This window comes from Acomys minous (genome assembly GCF_964271855.1).
Source record: "Acomys minous genome assembly, chromosome: 12".
In the NCBI taxonomy this organism is placed as follows: Eukaryota; Metazoa; Chordata; class Mammalia; order Rodentia; family Muridae; genus Acomys; species Acomys minous.
The window spans coordinates 88453353-88476529 of NC_140493.1; the positions used below are offsets into that span (position 1 = coordinate 88453353).

At 49.3% G+C, this 23177-nt stretch overlaps 1 protein-coding gene and 1 long non-coding RNA gene across 2 annotated transcripts in view; one reads left to right on the plus strand and one right to left on the minus strand.

Annotated features, from left to right (window-relative positions):
- TTLL6 (tubulin tyrosine ligase like 6) overlaps window positions 1-3761 on the plus strand; it is a 44110-nt gene extending 40349 nt beyond the window's left edge. Inside the window, exon 16 of the mRNA XM_084749907.1 lies at window positions 3102-3761. The gene's annotated coding sequence lies outside the window, so the exon portion shown is untranslated. The remainder of the gene's footprint in view (window positions 1-3101) is intronic.
- Window positions 3762-9417: 5656 nt separating this feature from the next.
- On the minus strand, window positions 9418-12840 carry LOC311579153. The gene is made up of 3 exons (XR_014773072.1): window positions 12710-12840; window positions 10318-10387; window positions 9418-9579 (listed from the first exon to the last, which is right to left on the minus strand). It is a non-coding gene; the product is annotated as an uncharacterized lncRNA (long non-coding RNA).
- Between the last annotated feature and the right edge of the window lie 10337 nt (window positions 12841-23177).

A 23177-nucleotide genomic window follows, 5' to 3' on the forward strand; every position in this document is an offset into this window, starting at 1 on the left:
TCTGTGTGGGGCTTGTGTACATGAGGGCAGTACTCAGAGCCAGAAGAAGGCATCTGACCCACCGCAGCTGGGGTGACAGTGGTTTTGGGCAGCACAGTATGGGTGCTGAGGACCAAACTCAGGTCCTCTCCCAAGAGCAGGGCGTGGTCCTGGCTGCTGGCAGCTAAACCATCTCTACTTCCTCTTTCTTCCCTTTCGTCCTTTCCTTTCCTTTTCATCCTCCTCCCCCTCCTCCCCTCAGTCTGGTCCCAGCCTGTCACTTGCTTGTATTATAGTGTAAGTCACCATTACTGGCTTTGAGTCAAATATTTCTGATGCGCAAGTCCCATTTTTCTTTCCTTCCTTCCTTCCTTTCTATCTATCTGTCTATCTATCTTTCTTTCTTTCTTTCTCCCCACCTCTCTCCCTTCCTTATTTCCCCCTCCTTTTTTTTTCCTGAGACAGGGTTTCTCTGTGCAAGAGCCCAAGGTTGCCTCTGCCTCCCCAGTGTTAGGATTAAAGGTGCGCACCACCACACCTGACTCCAGCTCCATTTTTCAACATCTTTTTTTGCTGTTGTTGTTTTGTTTTGTTTTTGAGACAAGGTTTCTCTGTGTAGTCCTGGCTGTCCTGGACTAGCTTTGTGGATCAGGCTGTCCTCGAACTCACAGCGATCCACCTGCCTCTGCCTCCCAAGTGCAGGGATTAAAGACATGTGCCATCATGCGCGGCTTTTTCATTATTATTCTTGATATAACCAATGACTCTCCAGGGAAGGCATTTCTGCAGGATACTGGGGGGTGGAGAGGGTGGGGCAAGCAAAGGCTGAGAGAGCTCTGAGAATATTAGGAGGAGTGACTAGGTGGCAGATCTGGCCCTCTGGTTTTAGGGCACATAACGGATTCTAAAATTGTTTCCAAAATTAGCAGACCACAATTGGCAAATAAGAAAACAAGCTTGGGCCGGAGAGGTGGCTCAGCAGTTAAGCACTGTCTGCTCTTCCAGAGGTCCTGAGTTCAATTCCCAGCAACCACATGGTGGCTCACAACCATCTATACCCTCTAATGCCCTCTTCTGGCAGGCAGGTGTACATAAAATAAATAAATAAATCTTAAAACAAAAAACAAAAACCAAAAAACAAAAAACTTGCCGGTTGGTGGTGGTGCACACCTTTAATCCCAGCACTTGGGAGGCAGAGGCAGGGGGATTGCTGTGAGTTTGAGGCCAGCCTGGTCTACAAAGCGAGTCCAGGACAGTCAAGGATACACAGAGAGACCCTGTCTGGAAAAAACCAAAAACCAAAAACCAAAAAAAACCAAAAAAACCAACCAACCAACCAAACAAAAAACCCCTTATATTCAGCAGAATGCCCAGCTATCATGTACTGATTTAAAAATGAGAGGGCTGGTGTAAGAAAGGGCTTTTGCATAATAAATGACAGCTGAGTGAGGGAGGGATAACACAGAGGTCCCTGTGGTAGACAAGGCCTTGTCCGATAAATATAGCAACAATATATTTTCCACATAGAAAATTCATGTACCGTTGCTCCTGGAATCCTCATGGCAGTACTGTAAGGTGGAAAGGCAGGTTTTACTTGATCCAAAATTTGTAGGTTAAAAAAAAAAAATCAAGGTTTGCTAGGCGGTAATGCCACACACCTTTGATCCTAGCATTTGGTGGGCAGAGACAGGCAGACCTCTGAGTTTGAGACCAGCCTGGTCTTTAGAGAGTTTCAGGACAGCCAGGGCTACACAGAGAAACAAAACCCTGCTGTTGTTTTGTTTGCCTTTGTTTTGTCTTGGAAAACAAAAACAAAACAAAGGAAAACTAAAAGAAAGAGAAGAAAAAGCAAATGAAGGTTTGAGGGTGTCTTACACCTTGACCAATCTTACTCAAGTGATAAACTTAAGACAGGCAGACAGACAGACAGCTTTTCTTTCCTTTTACTGCTCTGCTATGAATTTAAAGCTGGTCCAGACCATTGAGAGAAACAATCTCCGGCAGTTTCTCCCATTTGTCAGCAGAAGTCCCCACAGTCTGCTCTAGACACTCATATACAGTGAATGGCCCAGCCCCCGAGACCGGGGTGTGCAGTGGTAATGACCCAGGGCTTATAGAATCCGTTTAGTAAGGTTGCAAGGATGATTACAGCTTGACCACGTGGGTGGCCTCAATGCTGGTGACCGTGGTGACCACAGTTATGTGCTGTTGCCGCTGCTAACCCTTGGTGTTATAAAAGCTTCGCACAAGCCAGGCGGTGGTGGCGCACGCCTTTAATCCCAGCACTGAGGAGGCAGAGGCAGGCAGAGCTCCGAGTTCGAGGCCAGCCTGGTCTACAGAGCCAATTCCAGGACAGCCAAGGCTACACAGAGAAACTCTGTCTTGGAAACAAAAGACCAATAAGACCAAAATACGTACGTACATACATACATACATACATACATACATACATACATACATACATACAACCCACTCAAAACAAAGCAAAACCTAAAAGTCCACAAAAGATACCATTAAGTTTGTTTCATGTTGGCCATCTCCTGAGCATTGGCCTGTCCTGCAGTGTGGTTTATATACCCAAGGACACTGCATTGGAGAAAACTGATCTCCCTTTGCCAGTGGCCATCAATTGCGAACGGCTTCTTGGGGAGGGGTGGGGCCCCGTGGCCCCTTGCTGCCCTCAGGCACACCGCTTTTTAATTACTGCTGTACGCCGTCCGCAGCCAGCCCACTTAGCTGCTTTTAAAGATCCACATCAGGTGTCTTTGATGTAAGGGGCAGGAAATGAATGTTCCACGGGTGAAATGAATTTCTGGGGACCATGGCTGCTGACACTCCTAAGCACCTCCTGATCTACTTGTGGAGAAGATGATGATGCTGATTTTAGGGCTGGGATGCATGTGGCTCAGTGGCAGAGCGGTTGGCCTGCTCACTCCACAGCATCACCAAGAGGGGCGGAAAAAGAAACTAACTGACTTTACCATTCCCGAGGCCTTTGTGAAAGATAATCTAAGAAAAACCTATTGGGTTTTTTTTTTCCCCCTTTCTAGAATCAGACTGGATCTTTGCCATTTTTCCTTTCCTACCTCTTACTCCAGGAAATGATTTGTATCTTCCTACAGGGTCTACAATGTCTACAGAATGGACCGGAAGTTTCATTTCCTCATCTGGAAATTCTGCTCTGATAAACATGTCTCACTGGCACCTCTGAGGACAGTGGCCTTCTGTTGTCCTGTGCCCTCCCAGTTAGTTCACAGGGCTGTGTGTGGGACCAGGACTTTTGTGAGGATTGAGTGGTACTTCTTAGGACAAGGTCCAGTAGTTGCCTCAGCTGCGGCGTTCCCCTCACACAACTTGGCCACTGTCATCCGGAGCACTCCCCCAGGCTCAGCAACTTGAGGGAGGAGCGAGGGGGAGGACTCCCGATTTCCAGGAGTCTAGAGCCCTCAATCCACCTGCAGGCCTGTGCCTGTCCCAGTCCCGGCCTCTTCTCTAAAGAAAAGGAAGGCAGACTTAGGACTAATTGTGGCAGAATTCTGAGTCTCTGTGAAAAGAATCCGGACGGTTGCAAATTTGCCGGCAAAAGAGAGATCTTCTCCCACCCGAGCCAGCCCAAAGGCCCGCCACCTCAGTAACCGGGGCTGCCTCTTGCTCCTACCTCTCCTTCAGTCTTGCTGGCAAAGACAGGTAATGTGCGAGTACCTCGCCTGCAGGTGTCTCTTCCACTGACCTGCAGAGATTATATGTCTTCCCTCATTGTGTACATTAATAAAATAAATTGCCATGCACAATGCTAGCTAAAAGCCTGGTTAGAATGGGACGTGGGATGGCAGTTCCCCCGAATTAACAGCCCCCCCACCCCCCCAATCTTTGGAAGTATGTCAGGAGCTTTTGAAGAATTTCTCAGGGACGGATGGTCGACAGGAAGCCTTGCCCTTTTTGGTGAGGATCCAAGTGCTTGGAATGACCTTGTCTGGGCCATCGCTACCAACCTTTCTAGACTTCCAGCCGTGTCTAACGTCTCATCCTGCCAGTTCATCCTGTGCTGCCTTCTTTCCTCTTCTGGGGTTGGAGCTCTAGGGGTGGGGGGTGGGGGGTGAGGGTACGGAAGGCTTTGTAGAGAAAGTATGGGGAGGGTAGACGTGAGGTCTAATGGTGAGTGCTGCTTCACGGTGTTTGTGTATTTCCAGTGGAACGGGGGGGGGCGCATTTAACCCCCCCACAGTGCTTCCCAAGCAGAAAAGACTGCTTATCCAAGACACTGAAGCCTGCTAATGCGGCAAAGTCAGATTTATTTCCCTAACAGACATTTTGCTTCTAGAGCCATGGTCGTTTCACACAGGTGTGTGGAATCAGTGCAGTCACCCGGGGCCCTGTATACAGAAGGGCTCTGCCTTCTTCTAAACGTGCTGTGGTCTCCGTCCTGCAAAGCTGAGTGCTTTCTGGACAGTGAGCCTTGTGTTAGCATCCCACACCTGGCTATCCGTGCTATTTGCCAGATTCTGTCTAGAATGTTTAAGAGCTCTGGGTTTTCCGACGAGAAGAGGAAGATTCAGGCCGTCTCCATGGGTCCACCTACCCATAGACTGTGGAAAGTAACTGTCTACTGAATGCTTACAGGGGTGATGGGAGATGGGGCCTGAGAATGCCTTGGTCCTGTGGAGTGTCCTAGAATGCCTGAGTAAAGCTCCAGGATCTGTGGATGATCCTCACATCCTTCTGAGCCAAGTCCACTTCTATTCGGGGTGTCAGGAAAGGATAAAAATGATGTTAAGGTCGGGGTGGTGATGGTATAATCCCAGCACTCAGGAGGCAGAGGTAGGCATATCTCGTGAGTTCAAGGCCAGCCTGGTCTACAGAGTGAGTTCCAGGACAGCCAGGGATACACACAGAAACCCTGTCTCAAAATAAAACAAAAACAAACAGGAGACTTTTAAAACAATTGATATGAGGGTTGGAGAGGTGGCTCGGTGGTTTAGAGCACTGGCTGCTCTTCCAAAGGACCAGCGTTCAATTCCTAGCACCCACGTGGCAGCTCACAACTGTCTATAACTCCAAGATTGGACACCTTCACACAGACATATGTGCAGGCAAAACTCCAATGCCCATAAAATAAGAATAAATAATAATTTAAAAAACTGATACAGGATGTGGACTGCAGTATAGAATGCCTAGGAGAAAATAACAACCGCAAATGTGATAACTATGTACGGTCTAGCGCAACTCGGCTGAATCAGCAAGGAATATTGGGAGAGGAATATGGAAAGACAGTTGGAGAGACCACACTGGGGACCTCAGGGGCCCTTTGCTCCTTCCATGGTCACATTACTGCATCCCTCATGGCAGTGAATTGTTCGTGCGGTTGGACCGTATGATGCCTTCACATCGTTTCCCTGCATCTGTGTTTGCATGCTTTGAGTCACCTGGAACTGGGTTTGTGGGTGGTTGTGAGCTACCTAACACCACATGGGTGTTAGAAATTGAACAGAGGTGCTCTGGAAGGGAAGCCATGTTCCTAGCCACTGAGCCATCTCTCCCAGCCCCTTACTCCTCGCTTTTAACCCAAAGTAACGAGGATTTCATAGGGGTTCCATAAATGTTTGCTCCGTGAGTTAGTGTGAAGTGGGTCTACAGTGTCCTAAGAAGTGTTTAATGGCGAGTGTACTCACCAACAACCCTGAAAATACTGAGTTCGGTCTCTTGAATCCATGTGGGAGAGAGAAGTGACTCCCACCGGTTGCCCTCTGATGGCCACATACGTGCTGTAGCACATGTGGTCCCCCCACACACACATCCTCACACAGACACAAATGCGGGGGCTTGAGAGGCTCGGTGGTTGAGTGTTACTTAGCAGCTCTTGCAGAAGACCTGGATTAGGTTCCCAGCACCCAGGTGGCTGTTGGCAACCATCTGTGAATCCAGTTCCAGAATATTCAGTGACGCCTTCTGGCCTCCTTTGGTACTGAATGTATGGACACACACACACACACACACACACACACACACACACACACACACACGTAGGTTGTCTTTGCTCAGTGTTAGGGGTCCTGGGTTCAGCCCTCAGAATCGCACACAGAGAGACCTGGGTAGTTTATGCATGTTATTCGCCCTAGCCTGAATGAGTCCAGTCTGGTTGAGAGAGACATTGATTTGAACTTTAAAAGCTGTCCTAGGGTCTGGGAAGATGGACAGCAACCGTGCTTGCTGTACAAGAATGATGACCTGAGCTTGAATCACCAAAACACGCGCGTGCGCACGCACACACACACACACACACACACACACACACACACACACAATCCAGCCATGGCTGCTCACACAGCCAACTTTCAGTGGGCAGGAACATGCAGATCCTGAGAACAGATTGATCCACCAGCCAAACCAAAATGTTGGCAAGTTTCTGTTTCAGGGGAGACCCTGTCTCAAAGGAATAAGGCAGTGAGGATGGGGGGAGTGACAGGAGAGAGATGAAGGGAGACTCCTACGAACTCATAAATATCACACGTACACACACACACACACACACACACACACACACACACACACACACACTCACTCGTAGTAATGAGTAAGAATGGAGCCCCAACTCAATCCCTAGCTGATCAGTAATAAGCATCCCTCCCCCAGGTGGGGGTTGGGGGGTAGCGAGGGGTTTGATGTGTAACCAGCGTTAGGAATCATTTGGCTCACGCCGAGCCTGGATTGCCCCTACTCCCTCCAGTCTGAATGATCCTGCTGGCCTCAAACGCTTGACTTCTGGTTCCAGTTCTCCTTCCATCCTGGCAGGGAGTGTAAGTCAGGCAGTTTGGCAGATGTTCCAGCCCCCCCCCACCCCCACCCCCAACCCCAAGCCAGCCGATTGCATGAGCCAAATGTAGTGATCACAACCCCGTCTTTACAGCTGGCGTGTCACTTAACGTAATTACGGCACACGGTGGCATTTCAACACGAGGAATCTAAAAAAGCAATAAAATGGGTTTCGCAAATTGTTAGGAAGGCAGTGGAAGGCCTTGAAACTGCAATTTGCCAAGCATTGCTTTCAATTATTTTGCTTTCTCCAGCCATGACTCTTCCGTTATTAACTAGCAGCCTGGGAAAGCCAGAGGCAGTGTGTCACGTAGAGGGTATTTCCTATCTCTTGCGAGCACACTGTGTGCTCTGGGGGTGGCTGGAAGCTCCAGGAGTCACTTTGGAGCGGGAGGAGATGAGATTATTGTGAGTACAAAATTCTTCCCATCTGGTCAGACCACCTGCTAATCATGCTCTTCCTCCACCCTGCTACCCAGCCCTGCATTCCGACTGGTCCTAGCATGGCTGGGGTGGGGTTGCGGGGATGGGTTGGGGGGGGGGATGGAGGCACCTTTGCTCCCTTGCTCCTCAATATCTCTCCAATATTAACGGCTGCCCTCAGAAAATATAAAGACATGTTGGAAAGCAAAGCTTTTATCTCTCTGACTCATTTCTTTTGCTGGCTTCCCGGTGCCTCTCAGTCTTTGGGTCTGTACCTTCTGGGCAGCTAGTTATTTTACGGGGGGGGAAAGACGGGGTTGTGGTCTTTTGGAGACCTAGCAGTCTTGGTAGTGATGAGGATCCAACGGGGACCCATCCATCCGAGAGGGGCAGATGCATTGGGGAAACGGGCAGCAGCCTGGAGACAGATTTCACTTGCCTGGGGCAACATTAGTCAGCATGATTATCAAAAGCAGAATGCCAGCTGCCTCAAGCAGCCATGCCAGGCGGGACAGCAAACACCCAAATCCTGTTGGCAAAGCCAGCAAGACCATCACAACGTGGCCAAAGCAAACAGGGGCTGAGATAGGCTTGCTGCAACCGACTCTCATTTCCCCTTGGATGTGGCAGAGGAAGAGGATGAGCCAGCTGAGCTCACATGGCAGAACATTCAGTAGCCATAGGGATGCTTGCTTCCCCAGGGCACACGACCTAAGCTGGATTCCCATACCCTCCTTTTAGTTTTTTCCCTGGATGGAGCAAGGGCTGATGAGGATAAGAAATGGTTCAGACTGCAGTTGTTGTGCTCTTCCCAGTGGTCCTGGGAGCCTCGTAGTCTTCCCATGCTATAGAGGTGGAAACAGGCTGGGGACAGCCAGATCACAGAGCCAGGTCTTCAGTCAGTCTTCGGACTCAGTGTACTGATTTCATTTCTCCTCCACTCCACCCATGTCTCCATCCCAAATTCCATGTCAATTCCCATAGTCCATCATCATCATCATGATAATCACTTTGGTTTTTTGGTTTTTCATGACAGGATTTCTCTATATACCCCTGGCTGTCTTGGACTCACTTTGTAGACCAGGCTGGCCTCCAATTTATGAGATTATGTGTGCCTCTACCTCTGCTGAGATTAAAGGCATCTGCCACTATCACTCAACAAGCCCTAACATTCTTTTTTTAAAAAAATATTTTATTTAATCTTAATTTATATGTGAGGGAGTCATAGACAGCTGTGAGCTACCATGTAGGTGCTGGGAATTGAACCCGGGTCCTTTGGAAGACCAGGCAGTGTTCTTAACCACTGAGCCATCTCTCCAGCCCTAAGCTCTAAATTCTTGTTTGTTTGTTTGTTTGTTTTCATGAACTCACAGAGATCCACCTCCTTCTGCCTCCCAATTGTTGGGGTTAAAGGCGTGCACCACCACAGCCCAGCCTTTCTTTCTTTCTTTCTTTCTTTCATTTGTTTTTTGAGACAGGGCTTTGCTGTGTTAGCCTTGGCTATCCTGGACTCACTTTGTAGATCAGGCTGGCCTTGAACTCATAGCCATCCGCCTGCCTCCGCCTCCCTGGTGCTGGCATTAAAGGCGTGCGCCACTACACCCAGCTTTTTAAATTTTTTTTTTGTTTTTGTTTTTGGAAACAGCATTTCACTGTATATAGCCCTGGCTGTTCTGGAACTCTCTTTGTAGATCAGGCCGGCCTTGAACTCACAGAGATTGGCCTGCCTCTGCTTCCTGAGTACTGAGTGCTGGGATTAAAGGCCTGCACCACCAGCCCTACTCCCCACAACCCAGGTTTTTTGTTTGTTTGTTTTTGGTGTTTCGAGACAGGGTTTCTCTGTGTAGCCTTGGCTGTCCTGGTCTCGAACTCACAGCGATCCACCTGCTTCTGCCTCTTGAGTGCACCACCACCACCCTGGCTCACAGCCGGGGTTTTAAGCCCCAACATTCTAAGAGTCAATTTTCAATCGCCCCCTTCCATTTAGTAGATAAGAAGCAAAAACACAGAAAGGGGCAGTTATTCAGCTTTTTACAGCAGTTAATTGACCCTCCCTACCATTTTGTCTATGGCACAGAATACAAATGGAATTCTAGGGAAGAAAAAGATGGTTTTGTGCATTTATTTAGATATTTCTGCAGTATTTTCCTGCATTTATTTAAATGTGAGAAGTCTAAATCATGACCAGCGGAGCTTGAGACATCATTTGATTCTGTTTGGGCAGAGCCTGAATGGGTTCCTTATGACCTGCAGCCTTTTTGACGTCTCTAGGGTCCAATGTAGCTATGAAAAGCCACCCGGTTGGAATTTTCTATTTCACCGACAGAAACACAGTAGTGATATTCATATCTAATGAAAGGCTGGTTCCTATAGGAAGAAGGGAAGAGGTGCGCCTTAGGGTCTTCATTTGCTCAGCAGATTTACCAATTATTTGCTTCTAGAGAAATGGCCAGAACATGTCATTCTCATAAGGGCCCTGGATCGAGGACCGGACCGGTGTGAATGGGGTTGAAGTTTGATAGGGATCTCTTCTCCACCCCTCCCCCACCCCCACCCTCGCCACCCCGTCTTTGCAGGGGAGGATTAGGGGGTCGTTTGCAGCCACCCCTGTTCCGGGGAGGGAGGCCTGTGAGGGACTGGGTGTTCCAGTTAAGAATGAATGCTTAGGGAACACTGCTTCAGACGAATTGGCTCGGAATTGGACTTTTAGACTGCACCGCTTCGTTCTCACCTAAGCCAGGATCGCTGCTGCAAGCGACCTAGGTAGGACCAAGAGCCCAAAGGCAGCTATTCCCCGACTCTGCGCTCAGCCTGCGGAGTCGCCGGCGGCCTCCAGCCTCCGGTGCCCTGGCCCCGCCTAGCGCAGGCAGCCCAGGCCCAGAGAGTTCCCAGCAAAGCTAGGCCTTCGCCCCAGCGGGGTGGGAGGAGGATCCTCTCCAGAAGGGTAGGAGAAAGGCCTGGATTCCCGAGGAAATACTATGGGCTGGGCCGGGTCGCCTTGTTCCCAAACCCTTCTCGCCCCTCGGCTTGCTTCCTCCTTGGTAAAGCGGCCCAGCGCGCACGAATTGGCCTCCTCGCGCTCCCCTTCAAGGCTGCCCCGCAAACCTGGGCAAGTGAACCCCGGATACCGTCTCCGTCTACTGCCGGCTCCGTTGTAAACCAAAGTCTGCGGCGTCTAGAAGGAATTTGGTGGTCACTCCCGGTTCAGTGGGACCTGCCCCCAACCACAAATGAGTTGTTTGATTGCTCACACACTTTGACTTGCTTTCACTCGGGGCACAGGCTGAAAGTTCTAGCGCGGTCACCCCAACTCTGCCACGGCTCCTATTGCGTCTTCACACTGTGACTCCGATTTTACAGTGTGGAAAATTTCCCAACCCAGTCTACCGGAGAGCTCCAAGGGAAGTCTTCTGATGTCCCCAAATCAGAAAGGCCCGGTTTTCCTGCCAAGCTGCCCTTTTGAAATTTTTTTCGTGTTCAGGTAAAGGAGGGGCCTGAAGCCAGGCTGCAGGTAAACCCCGGTTTCAGCCGCTTCACTGCGCTGTGGTTGAACCTACAGCAACAGCTCAGAGCTTCCGAACCTCCCACTGTGTAGCGCTGCGGCGACGGGCGCGGAAAGGGACTGGAGAGCTTTCCCACCCTTTCCTTTCGCTCAGGGGGCTGTGTGTGTGTGGCAGAGAGACTTCTCAGCATTCCTGGTTGCTCTCTTTTCATTCTATCCTGTCGCTTGTTTTGAACCGCGTGGAGGAGTGAGCAGCCACGGTTTCTGTGGGTCACGTGAAGCTGAAACACTGGCAAAGTCAGAGAGAAAGCCGAGGCACAAGGCATACCTTTTTTTTTTTTTTTTTTTTTTGAGTCAGTAAGTTTTGGGTTGGGCTGCGTGCTGGCCACTAACAGTGGATTTGGCTCCAGCATCGACACTGAAATTGAGTGTACCAGAGAGGATACACCGAGGGTGATGAGAATGCTTCTTGGGGCCTGAAACTGAGGGGAGAAGCGGACTTGGGCTCCAGGCTGGGTTTATTTGACCTCAGCGTCTCCCCGCTGCTGGGCCAAGAATGGAGAGGAAATAGCAGTCATACTGGCCTCCAACCGTCTCCAACTCTGGGAACAGCCACAGCCACTGTTACCTTTGAGTTTCCTGAGTCCCTGTCTAAGAGCGAGGATCTACCATCTTGTCCTGGGGAAAGGTGACTGTTCTCGCAAAAGTTGGCTGTTCTCGCCCTTAACTCTCCCCATAAGGGTGGAAATCTGCTCTTTTTTTCCCCCTCCCTCCCTCCCGCAACCTCCTAACTTGTGACGTTCCTGTGACCCACTCTATAGATGGCAGACAAATAACTACCCATCAAAACACACTATTTTCTGCTTCAAGTAGGCTGGCAGTACTGTCTCCGTGGAAGGCCACTGGCAACATCGGAGCATTTCCAGACCTTTCTCTCTCTTAGAACCTAGATCTTTCCTTCCTTCCTTCTTGTCACCCACTGGACTTTCTTGCCTCACCAGCTTCCAAAGTATAGAGGATGTTTACCCTGTTAGAGGGAGGCCCTGGATGGCGCTGAGGTCAGAGGACTGATTCACTGCCTGGCTGGGAGACACCCGAGCCCAGTCCGCACCCAGCTCTACGGTGGAGGGTGGGGATGGAGGTCGAAAAATCCAATCCTGCTCAGCCAAGAAATGTCCTGTGCGCACCCCCACCCTCACTCCAGCCAGTTTTCGGCCACAGGCCTTTCCTCCCAAAGACTGCTGTGACAAACAGTGGGAGGACTTCAGGGGACACAGCTTTTCTCATACCCCACTGGACCCATGTCACCCATTGCCCAGGATTTGAGGCTCAGTCTTGGTAGGAGAAGTGTCCCAGAATGCACTCCACTCCTCCAACGCTTAATTCCCTTTCCGGCTAGTGTGAGCCGGCCTAAGGCATTCCCTGCCCCAATAAAAGAGGGTTCCCTTAACCCATTCCTCTGTCCCCCACCTGAGCCACTCTTCCTTCTTTGCTCTGAGGGATTGGGGACTTAAGGGTTTAGAAGCCGAATGTGCGGTGAAGGAAACGAAAGACTCAGCCCGGCTTCCTGTGTTGTTCTGCAAGTACCCTCCCCCATCTTCAGGACCCAGAAAGGGTTAATCATTCACCAGCCACCCTCTTCTCTTTCCTTTCACCTGCGAGCTCCAGAAAGGCACATCCCAAGACCCAAGTCTCTGGACTGTCGTCGCCGCCACCAGGGTCAGTGAGGGTGACTGGGCAGCCCCTCCTCACCTGTGCAGCCCCAACACCGGCAGGCAGGCGTCTAACCTCCTCTCGCGTCGCCTCGGCCGCCGCCTGACCCCAGCGGCGCTGATAAGCCCCCAGACGGCCAAACATCGTTAACTTCTTTGCCTTTCTAGGCTGCTCTGCCTGTCCTTTCTCCGACCCCTGGGCTGAGCCCCCCCCCCCCGCCCCCAAAGAGAAAGAGATGTGTCTATCTCTCCAGTCTGCGGGGACTCCAGTACAGGATCTCACCTCAGGAATAAGCTTTCTGTAGCATCCCATGTTCCCCTCGCCCTCCTCTCCACCACGACTGGCTTTGCCCACGTGGACGCTGCCCCGCAGGAGAGCTCCAGGAAACAGTAAAAGCTAAAAGGGAATGGGGGGAAATTGATGTCAGTGAACGTCAACAATGATTTCAGAAAGGAGCTCAAAGCCCTTCTCAACCCATCCCGGAGTCTTGCAGGGGATTGGGCTGTCCGCCCAGACTTAACGACCAGACCAAACTCCTTCGTGTGCTGTATTTCCCTTTGTTTGTTTGTTTCTTTTCTTTTTTTGTTTTTGTTTCGAGACAGGGTTTCACTGTTTAGCCTTGACTGTCCTGGACTCACTTTGTAGACCAGGCTGGCCTCGAACTCACAGAGATCCACCTGCCTCTGCCTCCCAAGTACTGGGATTAAAGGCATGCGCCACCAACTGCACTGCCGGCCTTCCCTTTGTTTCTTTAGACCTTGTGCACAACGAAATGGGCCTTGACTGACAGGATAGATAGTGTCTACCCGGAGATAAACTGGCCGGTGAGAAACACGATGGTGGGTTTTCATGATATCCTGGAGTACAGACAAAAATCCAGGTTGGTCAAGGCTTCAAGTTCAAAGAGCAGCAGGCGGCGAGATGGGGGCAGCTGCCATTAGAAGGCTAGTCTTGGGGCTGGAGAGGTAGAGGAAGTTCTAGGCTCAGCACTCACACCGCAGCTCACAACCACCTGCACCTCGGGCCCCAAGGGATCTGACACTTTCTTTAGGTCTTTGAGATCACTTGCATTCTCATGACCACACACACACACACACACACACACACACACACACACACACAGAGAGAGAGAGAGAGAGAGAGAGAGAGAGAGAGAGAGAGATCAAATAAATAAAAAAAATAAACCTTTTTTTTTTTTAAAAGAAAGAGTCTGGGATGGGATAACAATTGAGATGTAATATGAATAAATTAATAAAAAATATTTTTTAAAAAAAGAAAGAAAGAGGCCGCTGGGTGGTGGGCAGCAGCAGTGCATACCTTTAATCCCAGCACTCGGGAGGCAGAGGCAGGTGGATCTCTGTGAGTTCCAGGTCAGCCTAGTCTACATAGAGAGTCCAGGACAGCCAAGGCTACACAGGGAGACCCAAAAACAAGGGAAGGAGAAGGAGAGAAAAACAAGAGAGAGAGAGAGAGAGAGAGAGAGAGAGAGAGAGAGAGGGAGGAGGCCCATCTTTCCCTTTAGCTCTTTGCTTAAAGCAACCGAGCTGCCACCATCCTACCCATGCACAATGCTCCACCCTCAGGTAGATCAGTCCCCAAATCCCCTTCCATAGAAAAAGGGGAGGGCTTCTGGGGAGACCCCTGAAGACAGGTTCTGCCCAGAGAGACAGGATGGACTGTGGGGTCCACAAGGAGAAGCAGATGGCTCCCTAAGGTGGGGATGATAAATTTAGCCCTCTTAGCTGCACGCCTTTAATCCCAGCACTTGGGAGGCAGAGGCAGGTGGATCCCTGTGAGTTCAAGGTTAGCCTGGTCTACAAAGCGAGTCCAGGACAGGCAAGGGTACACACATAGAAACACTGTTAAAAGGCCACCTCTTTTCCTAAACAGGTGCCTATGGCTTTAGGCCAGGTATGCACTTTTTCCTTCCTCCATTTAAAAAGTTTTCTCCCCCCCCCTTTTTTAAAAAGCAATGATGGTACTTTAATCCCAGCACTCAGGAGACAGAGGCAGGCTAATTTTAGTAAAGTCAAGGCCAGCCTGGTCTACACAGAGAGTTCCAGGGTAGCCAGGGGGATACATAGAGAAACTCTGTCTCGAAAAACCAACAAGTAAATACACAAAACACACAGATAAAATATTTTTAAACACTTATTTATTTGTGTAGGTTTCTGCATGACACAGTGCCTTCAAGCATATGGGTTTGGGGGATCTAACAGAAGGTGTTAGGTTAATGCAACAATCCCTTTACTCTCTGAGCTATCTCAAGAACGAGGTTTACATGGTAATTCACACGGTTATTTGGCTATATCACAACATCTTCTCATTTGGAATAACTAAACCCCGGTAACAGGCCCAAAAAGTTGGATGTCACTTTGGTTATAAATTAGCACCCTCACCCTTGGGGCCACTCCTGGGAAAGAGCTTTTTCTTTCTTTCTTTCTTTTTTTTTTTAAGGACTGGTGCTGTGCTGGGAAGATGCAAGCCTAAAGACCTGGTTGTAGATCCCTAACACCCATGTAAAAGACCAGGTGTGCCAGTGGGACTTGAAGTCGCAGCATTGGGGAAGCAGGACCCCTGGGGGCTTGCCAGCCAGTCTAACCAAACCAGCGAGCCCCTGGCACCTCTTCCTGCTTGGTAGATCCTGCTCAGAACCGAGGGCTCTGCAAGGCCAGAATTGTCTCTTTTCCTCTAAACATCTGGCACTTCCCTCTCTTCTGCATTTTGTCTTCCAAAGATCCAAGCTGAAGCCAAAATCTTCCCCCCCACTCCCACCCCTGATCCTGGCAAAGCGGGGGCGGGGGGGGGGAGGGGAGCAGACAGCAGAGCCCCCAGTGTGGTTGGAAAAGGCTTCCTTTGGAGACACAATCTCGGAAAGCGGAAAGCGGAAAAAGATTTCGGGAGTCCCACGGAACCTTCAATCTTCACTTTCCTCTCGCACCCCAACTTCAGCCTCATGGACTTGGTACTCCAGCCCGGTTCTTGCCGTCCCACTCCTACGTTCCCCCATCCTCAGAGAACTGGGTTCCCGGAGGACACATAGCCCCCTGATGGAGGAATTTTAAAGGACCTTCCATCCGGTGCGGTGCGGGGGTGCATACAAGGATGGTCCTTCTACCCGCTTTCTCAGGAGGCTCCTTTAGAGGAGCTAGTGACCTGTAAAGACACGGTTGGCTTCAGCTTAGATTTTACCCAAGACTAGAAGGTGGCTGGCAGGAGAAGTGAGGTGTGTTTCTGCCCTCGCAAGCTTTTGCCATCAAAGTCCACGAAGGGACTTTTCTGTATTTTCTTCTAATTCTAAAAGAGTCGGAGAAAATTGTACAGCGACAGCCTAGTCTACAAAGTGAGTCTAGGACAGCCAAGGCTACACAGAGAAACCCTGTCTCAGAGGGGGGGAAAAGAAAGAAAGAAAGAAAGAAAGAAAAAGAAACTTGTACAGTGAAATCAGACCTCTCTCTTAATTTTTCAAAAAACCATAACTGCAGAGGGGAAAAATCCAAATAAGCACTAAGTGAGCCCTTTGTCCTCCACAGGAAACATTGTCAGAAAATTTCCAGCACGCATAAAGACACCTTTCAATCTGTCACAAACACATCCTTTGTAGATCCAACACAAACCTCCACATTTCAGCAGAACATCATAACAACAAAAATCACTAACAAATTTGCTTTGTTTTTGTTTTGTTTTGTTTTGTTTTTGTTTTTGTTAACTGGGAGAATAGGGTGGTTCTCCTAAAAAGAACATACAGTGCTATCGAAATGGTTCAGGGGTAAAGATGTAAAGATGTTTTTGCAAGTCTTGAAGACTTAAATTAAACCCTTATCCTGTGGTGGAGGGGGAGAACGGAATTCAGAGAGCTGTCTTCTGACCTTCACACCATTTGGCAAACTACCCCCCCACCCCCGCAACAAACGCAAATAACTGTACTTTAAAAAATAAAATAAAAGAATACAGATTTCTGGGTTTCCCCTCCTGTGTCCACACCAGGCTAGCCTTAAAGTTGTAGCAATTTTTCTCCAGCCTCCTGAGTGCTAGAATTAGCATGTGCCACCATGGCAAGTTACCAACTGCTGTCGAGCCTATGAAAATACTGTATACTCAACCTCAACGAAAAAGCTATTTGTTTAAATCCTTTGATTTTTATTTATTCTCAGAATACAGAATGTATATCATGTTGAAAAGGGAATAGAAAATCAGAACTTAATTACCTCTAATCCTCAAATATATTAGGTATAGCCATAGAATAGAACAGAGCCATTTAACAGCGTTGTGGTGGGGGAAGCATTAAGTTTCAAACTTGGGATTTTGAAACAAAAATAAAGTATATCACTTGGTATCCGGTAAGCAGCTGTACATGCTAAGTGTATACTCTGAGAACCTTGAGCCCCCCTCTCTCCCCCCCACTGTGTAGTCCTAGCTGGACTTAGCTACTCAAGGTTCATAACTTGCTAGAGCATTCGTTACTTTTAGGAAGAGATGGAGCACGAATGCTACCTTCCTGACCAATACAGACACCCTTTTGACTTTGGAACTCTTATGTATACATTATCTATTTTAAAGATAGATTAAAACAGGCAAGTTGTTGCTCTAGTGGTGTTTATTTCAAGTTCGAAAGTGTAAAAATGTTTTATTAAGACTTTTCTGTTTGTTCAGAGCTCATCTATACAATCTTCACGACTGAAGGTAGGCTTTCCTCAGATAATTAGAATAAACAACAACAACAACAACAAAACAGGCTATTGACTTGATCATTCGTTATTTTTCTGAAACAAGTTTGCAGAGATTAATTCAATGAGAACCATGTCTAAACTGAGAGACTGAGTAAGATTTATTGCGGCGGGGGTGGGGTGGGGGGGAAGGAATAAATACCAGTTCGTCCCTGAACCAGGTCTGTGCAGCTGAAGTCAGACAAAAGAATGGAAAGGACAAATTATTAGGACTGTTTAGACCAAAAACCCTGATTGTTTTGTTTTATGGTGAAACCGGTTTTTTTTCCCTGCGGGGCTTCCCTAGTTCTAGGATGCCTTAACAGTGCACATCTTCGGAGCTTTTCGCCCTGGGGCTTCCTAGCCCACTGGTGGAGACATTTGGGTGTGGGAGGACCTAGTATCTCCAGTCAAGTGCGGGAAGCTGGCGCTGCTTTGGGATTGGCGCCTGAGAGTGCCCGGGAATGGAGCCGCCGCCGGGTTCTGGCGCTCACCAAGCCCCTAGTGGGAAGAAATGCTCGGAAACCGCGACGCTTCTCCCTTGAGTCTCTGCGCTCCCTCCCCACGCCCGTGAGAAAGAAAAGTTGCGGGGGTGGGGTGGGTGGGTGGTGAGGCAGCAGGCCAGAAGTCCCCCGCTCGCTCTTCTTCCACCCTCCCCGCTGCTGCGGCCCGCGTGGCACCAGGCTAGAGACTGGCTCTCCGGTATTATTCAAAAGCAAGGCGGTCTTTTGTTCTGGGGACCCGAGGATTTGGTGAGGAGCCAGCTGGGCGGCCTGGGATTCTCTGGCCCTTTGCAGTGCTGGAAGCTCCAGATAATCGTGGGGCGAGACTGGGGAGGCTGCTGCTGCTGCTGGTGCCTGTGGATCCAGCTTGGGAACCGTGACTCGGCTTGCTCTCCGTGCCCTTGCCTCTCTCAGACCGCACTACAGGCGGCTTAAATACCGGTCTGAGGTTTAACCCTCTTCCTATAAGTTTACTAGAATCCCCCCCCCCCCTTTCCCGCGACTGGATGGTTGCCTCCCTCAGCGGTTTGTGAAAGTCCCGTGGTGGGGGCAGGGAAAGCGAGGTATAGTTAGATGAAGAGACGTAATGAAAAACGGAGATCTTGGAGACAATTTTGTGGTCTAAAGGGCCTCAGCAACTCTGAGGGTTGGATCCCGGTGTGTGTGTGTGTGTGTGTGTGTGTGTGTGTGTGTGTGTGTGTGTGTGTGTGTGTGTGTGTGTCTCGGGTGCTGGGCAAATAGGCACGGACCACGTTACATTGCCCATTGCCCAGAGGCATTGGGCCAGGGGAGGGGTTGCGGGTGATCCCGCCAGAAGGAGCCCTGGGGAGGGTAAACTGTTATTCCGCTGTAGGAACTAGCTAACCAGCCGCCTAGGGTCCAGGGCACCCAGTCCGTCAAAGAGCAGTCGCTCTGAAGCAAAACTTTTACCCATTACAGACAAGATGAGTTTCTTCCCAAAGCAGCAGTTTCCCTTCTGTTCTTTCTCCTTTGCACCAATGGCAGCCTTCCACCTCCCTACCCCCCTTCCCCGCGAGGTTCTGCACCCCATCCTTTGGTTCCCCTTAAAGAAACTAAGAAAGGTGACCACTCCTTAGTCAACCAAGAAGGCCTCTTGGAACCCAGTTCCTCCTACCCCCGCCCACCCCCCCACAACTCCATCCTGCTCTGATGTGGTTAAACGGGGAAAAGGGAAATCTCAAGTTATTTGCCCAAATGCTCCAGTTTTCTTTGTTGTGCCAGGCCAGAGAAGACCACAAGTAAGACTGACACATGAAAACAAAAACTAAGATGGAATTTCAGGACTTTAAAATTGCGGGCCAAGGCTAACGATTTAACTCGGTAGCGCACACGTGCATGGGGTCCTGAGCTCACCCCAAGCACAGCCGGGGCAAAAACCAATCCAAACCAATCAAAGAAAACACACCAACCACGGATAGCTCTCTGGCCCTCCTTCTGGGCTTCACCTGGTAAAAGAGAGACCGGCAGAGTTGAGAAAACTCTAAGTGGTGTCGCTTATGACCAACAAACAAAACTACCTTTTGCCGATATCTAACGCTCTCCCTCGGAGGGACTTTTTAAAAGTTCACTCCTGGACCCAGAGAAGGGCGTCTACCCTAGAAAAGGACCAGGGTCCCTGACCAGCTCCCCAGAGCTAACTGCTCAGAGAGTGAAAATTCCAGCTGGTCAACTATTGTTTCAAGGGGATGGAAGGCCAAACAATAGCTCTGGTTGATTTCTTCTGAACTTGGCAGAGAGGGCTGGTTATTTTGGCACCTAAGGATGCCAAGCCATTGGATGCTGAGCCCAGCGATTTAAATCTGCCTCAAGACGACTTCTAAAGCCTTCCAGCCCCCACCACCATCCTGTCCCACTGCCTTGTGGGGGAGCCCCCTTTCTTTGGGGTGCTCTGAAGTTTCCTAATCTTTTAAAATTCCAATTTCCTTCACTCTTCCCCCTATACTCCCTCCTGCTTTGTATGTCACAGGCTGCACCCACTTTTGTAAGAGTGTGTCCTCTGGATTCAGCACCCCCAGATTCTAATGATGGGTTAAGCGCTCTTTGTGCTAGCTAGCTCTGTCAAAGGCTGTCTCAGATCACCTGCACATGATGACCTGGCTGCGACTGCTACCCATTGTCCCATCCTGAATGCGTCCCATCTGTGTGTCCTCTGTCCCTTTAAAGTTTGTGCTGTAGACACTGTCTGGAGTGTCATTCGGAGCATTGCAATTTGGAAGGAGACTTCCCACTCCTTGCCTTTATTAGATTCCTGTACATTTTGAAATTTCAAAGGAACTTCCCACCGAAGCTGAAAATCCAAGTAGGCTAGAGACTGGAAGAAGAATTTGGTTGGTTTCTTTTTGGGTTTTCTGCTTCCTCACACAGGGAACCAGGGGGTGGGGGGTGGGGTGGGGGTTCCTGGCCACGGGTAACAGTAACAGGTTGGGGTGGGGGTGAGTAACAGGAGGTTCTAGGACAAAACTTCAGCTAAGCATAGATTTCACCCGCTGCCGTTTATTTGGAAGACCTCAAGGGAACTTCAGGTGTGGGGCCAGGGCAGAATTCTGGGGTCCCAAGGGAAGCGGCCTGATGATTGGGATCCAGTCTCTCTCTCTCTCTTTTTTTTTTACTTAAAAATAAAACAAAATAATAAAATCCAGCTTCCAAGCCAAGCAGCGAAGTTTTGCAGTGCAGAAGCCCAGATGCTGAACTGCTCTCCTCTACCTTAGCTGGGCTAAGGGGCTCACAGTCTTTCTCTGAGGCCCCCTCTTTCCCCACATCTGAGGGCTTTGCTTTGACTTAACCCAGAGGAACTGCCCAGAGCTCCACACCTCCCTTCTGTATTTTCTGGTTCTTTTCCAACAGCCTCAGCTGCCTGATCTTATCATCACTGAGATGGCTCATCAGGTAGAGGTGCTTGCCAACAACCCTGAAGACCTGAGTTTGTTCCTCTGGTGCCCATGTGATGGAAAGGTACAAACAACTCTAGCAAATTATGTATACACTGCTCCCCCCCACACAACTAACGATAACAACAAAAACAGCCACAACCACAACCACCACCACCACAACAACAACAAAAACATGTAAGAACCAAACCGTCATCTTCCTGCTTCTGTGGACCACAGTGCTAAAGGCTTTACAAAGAATCCGATGCTCACTCTGCCCATTTCCTGTGATGCAGAGTAGAGGGTTTTTACAGTTGAGCAGAAAGGAATATAACCCCAGAGAAGCATTTGCACGAGCTGCATAGTACAGCCCTGGGATGGGAGGCAAACAGGGATCTTGGGCGCGGTAGAACGAAATTTCAAAGGTCCCAAGCAGGAGGAAGAGTCCTTGGAGCTGCCCGAAGACAGTCTAGTCTGCACTGAAATGGCTACCTCTGTTTTTTTGGTTCCCCCTCCCCAAATCAAGTGAGTAAGACACACAGACACAAGGGCAAACACATTCACACACACACAGCTACACACATCTGGTTAGAGTTTTTTCCTAAGAAAAAACCAAACCAAAACAAAACAAAAAACTTACCAGAGAAAACGAGATCCAATCTCTTAGACCCTTGAGTTGGCTGTGTGAGCTTCCTGTAGGCTAAAATCACATTCCTGCTGGATGTGGTGGCACATGCTTTTTAATCCTAGCACTTGGGAGGTAGAGGCAGGTGTAGACCATGGCGGGAGAGGTTAGGGTTAGGGTTAGCCTCCAGGAATAAGCCTTCTTGTACATCCTCCTGGAAGATAGCAAGCTGCCTGCGCTGCAGAGTGGAGTATGTGAGCTCCTCACTTACATTTCACACATGAGTCACCTTGAACAACATGATAATTAATTAAAACCATGTCCTGCAGAGGGGGTGAATTTATTACATTCGCTGGCTTTTTTTTTTTTTACGACCTAGGTGTAGTTTAGAAATGAAAAATGTGTCTACAGAGCGAATCCAGGATAGCCAAGGATAACACAGAGAGACCCTGTCTTGAAAAACCAAAAAAAGAAAAAAGAAAAAAGAAAGAAAGAAAGAAAGAAAGAAAAATGTGAGGACTCTCTGTGTGATGTTTCTGCTGCGTCCTGGACTCGCTCTTGGGGGGACACCTCACTTTCTGGAAAGCAAAGCTGAGGGAGAAGGCGGAGGCTCTCTCTCTCTCTCTCTCTCTCTCTCTCTCTCTCTCTCTCTCTCTCTCTTCTCTCTCTGTCTTCAAAGGGTAGGACAGATTAATCTTATTTCTGGCATCTGGTTTGGCCATGTTTCAGCTTCTGTAACCAGGCCAGTCAGAGTTTCTTGCATTTCCTCAGGATTTTGGAGTGGTTGGCGCATCAAGATTTAGCATCCTTTACAGAAGGAAAAGATGAGGGTGAGAGAGGAAAAGCCAGCTGAGGGAGATGGGGCTGGAGCTCCTTCTGGAAAAGCAAGCAAGCAAACAAACAAACAACAAAACAGTAGGTATGTTGGCACAGTTCCTCATGCCAGAAGGTCACAGTGTCTCAGGCTGGTCATCACCAAGGCCAGATCTCATCCTAGCTTTTTAGTAAGGGTGGTGCCATAGCTTCTCCAGAGCATGGAATCAGAACAAGGTTGTATGTCAGCTCCACAGACATGGGATTAAACAAGGTTGTGCCAACTGCTTCCTCTTTTAGCACAGACCCTCATCCTGGACACCACCAACTGAGAGAGAGAGAGAGAGAGAGAGAGAGAGAGAGAGAGAGAGAGAGAGAGAGGGAGAGAGCATCCTCTGATCATGCAGGCAACCTTTTTACTTCTTTTACCTTTTGTTTTGTTTTGAGACAGGGTCTCCTGTAGCAAGGATGGCCTTTCCAACTCCTGACCCTCCACCCTCTGAGTCCTGACATGCCCAGGTTGTGTGGTACTGAGGATTGAACCCAGGGCTCCCTGCATATCAGGCAAGCGCTCTACCAACTGAGCTACCAGTGCAGCCAGCCCACTTCCATTATTGTGGCTGCTTTCCTTTTACAGGCTGAGAGTCAGAGAGAAGGCGGCCAGTCCCAGGACACCCAGAAGACAGCCCGAGTCAGAGCAGGGATAGAAAGTCTTCAACACTCTCAGGAACTGACACTAAGTTACCATGCTTGGCTGCCTGGGAGTTGAGGAAGAGGGGATCCCTGGAGCATGGGGCATGCAGCAAAGGAGTAAGAAAAGGGGGCACATACCTGCCCAGCCCCCCTTTCTTAGGGGGGTAGTGAAGGGAAGTGCACACTCTCTTATCTCAATTAGCAAGGCACAGAAAGATGGGGTGAGACAGTGAGTATAGAAGGCTGGGAGCTCAGTGTTAAAGCGCTTACTTGCCTGGTATTTAGGAATGCCAGCATTCAACTGGCCAGGACTACAGAAATAAAGGAGTGAGTATATACATTGGTAAATAAAAAGCAAGTTGTGGGGAGAGAGGGGGGGCTCAGCACTCACTGGCTGCTCTTCCAGAGGACCAGGATTCAGTTCCTAGCACCCACAAGGTGGCTCACAACCATCTGTTACTCCAGTGAATCTGACATCTTCTTCTTACCTCTGTGAACACCAGTTACACACATGGTAGTGTA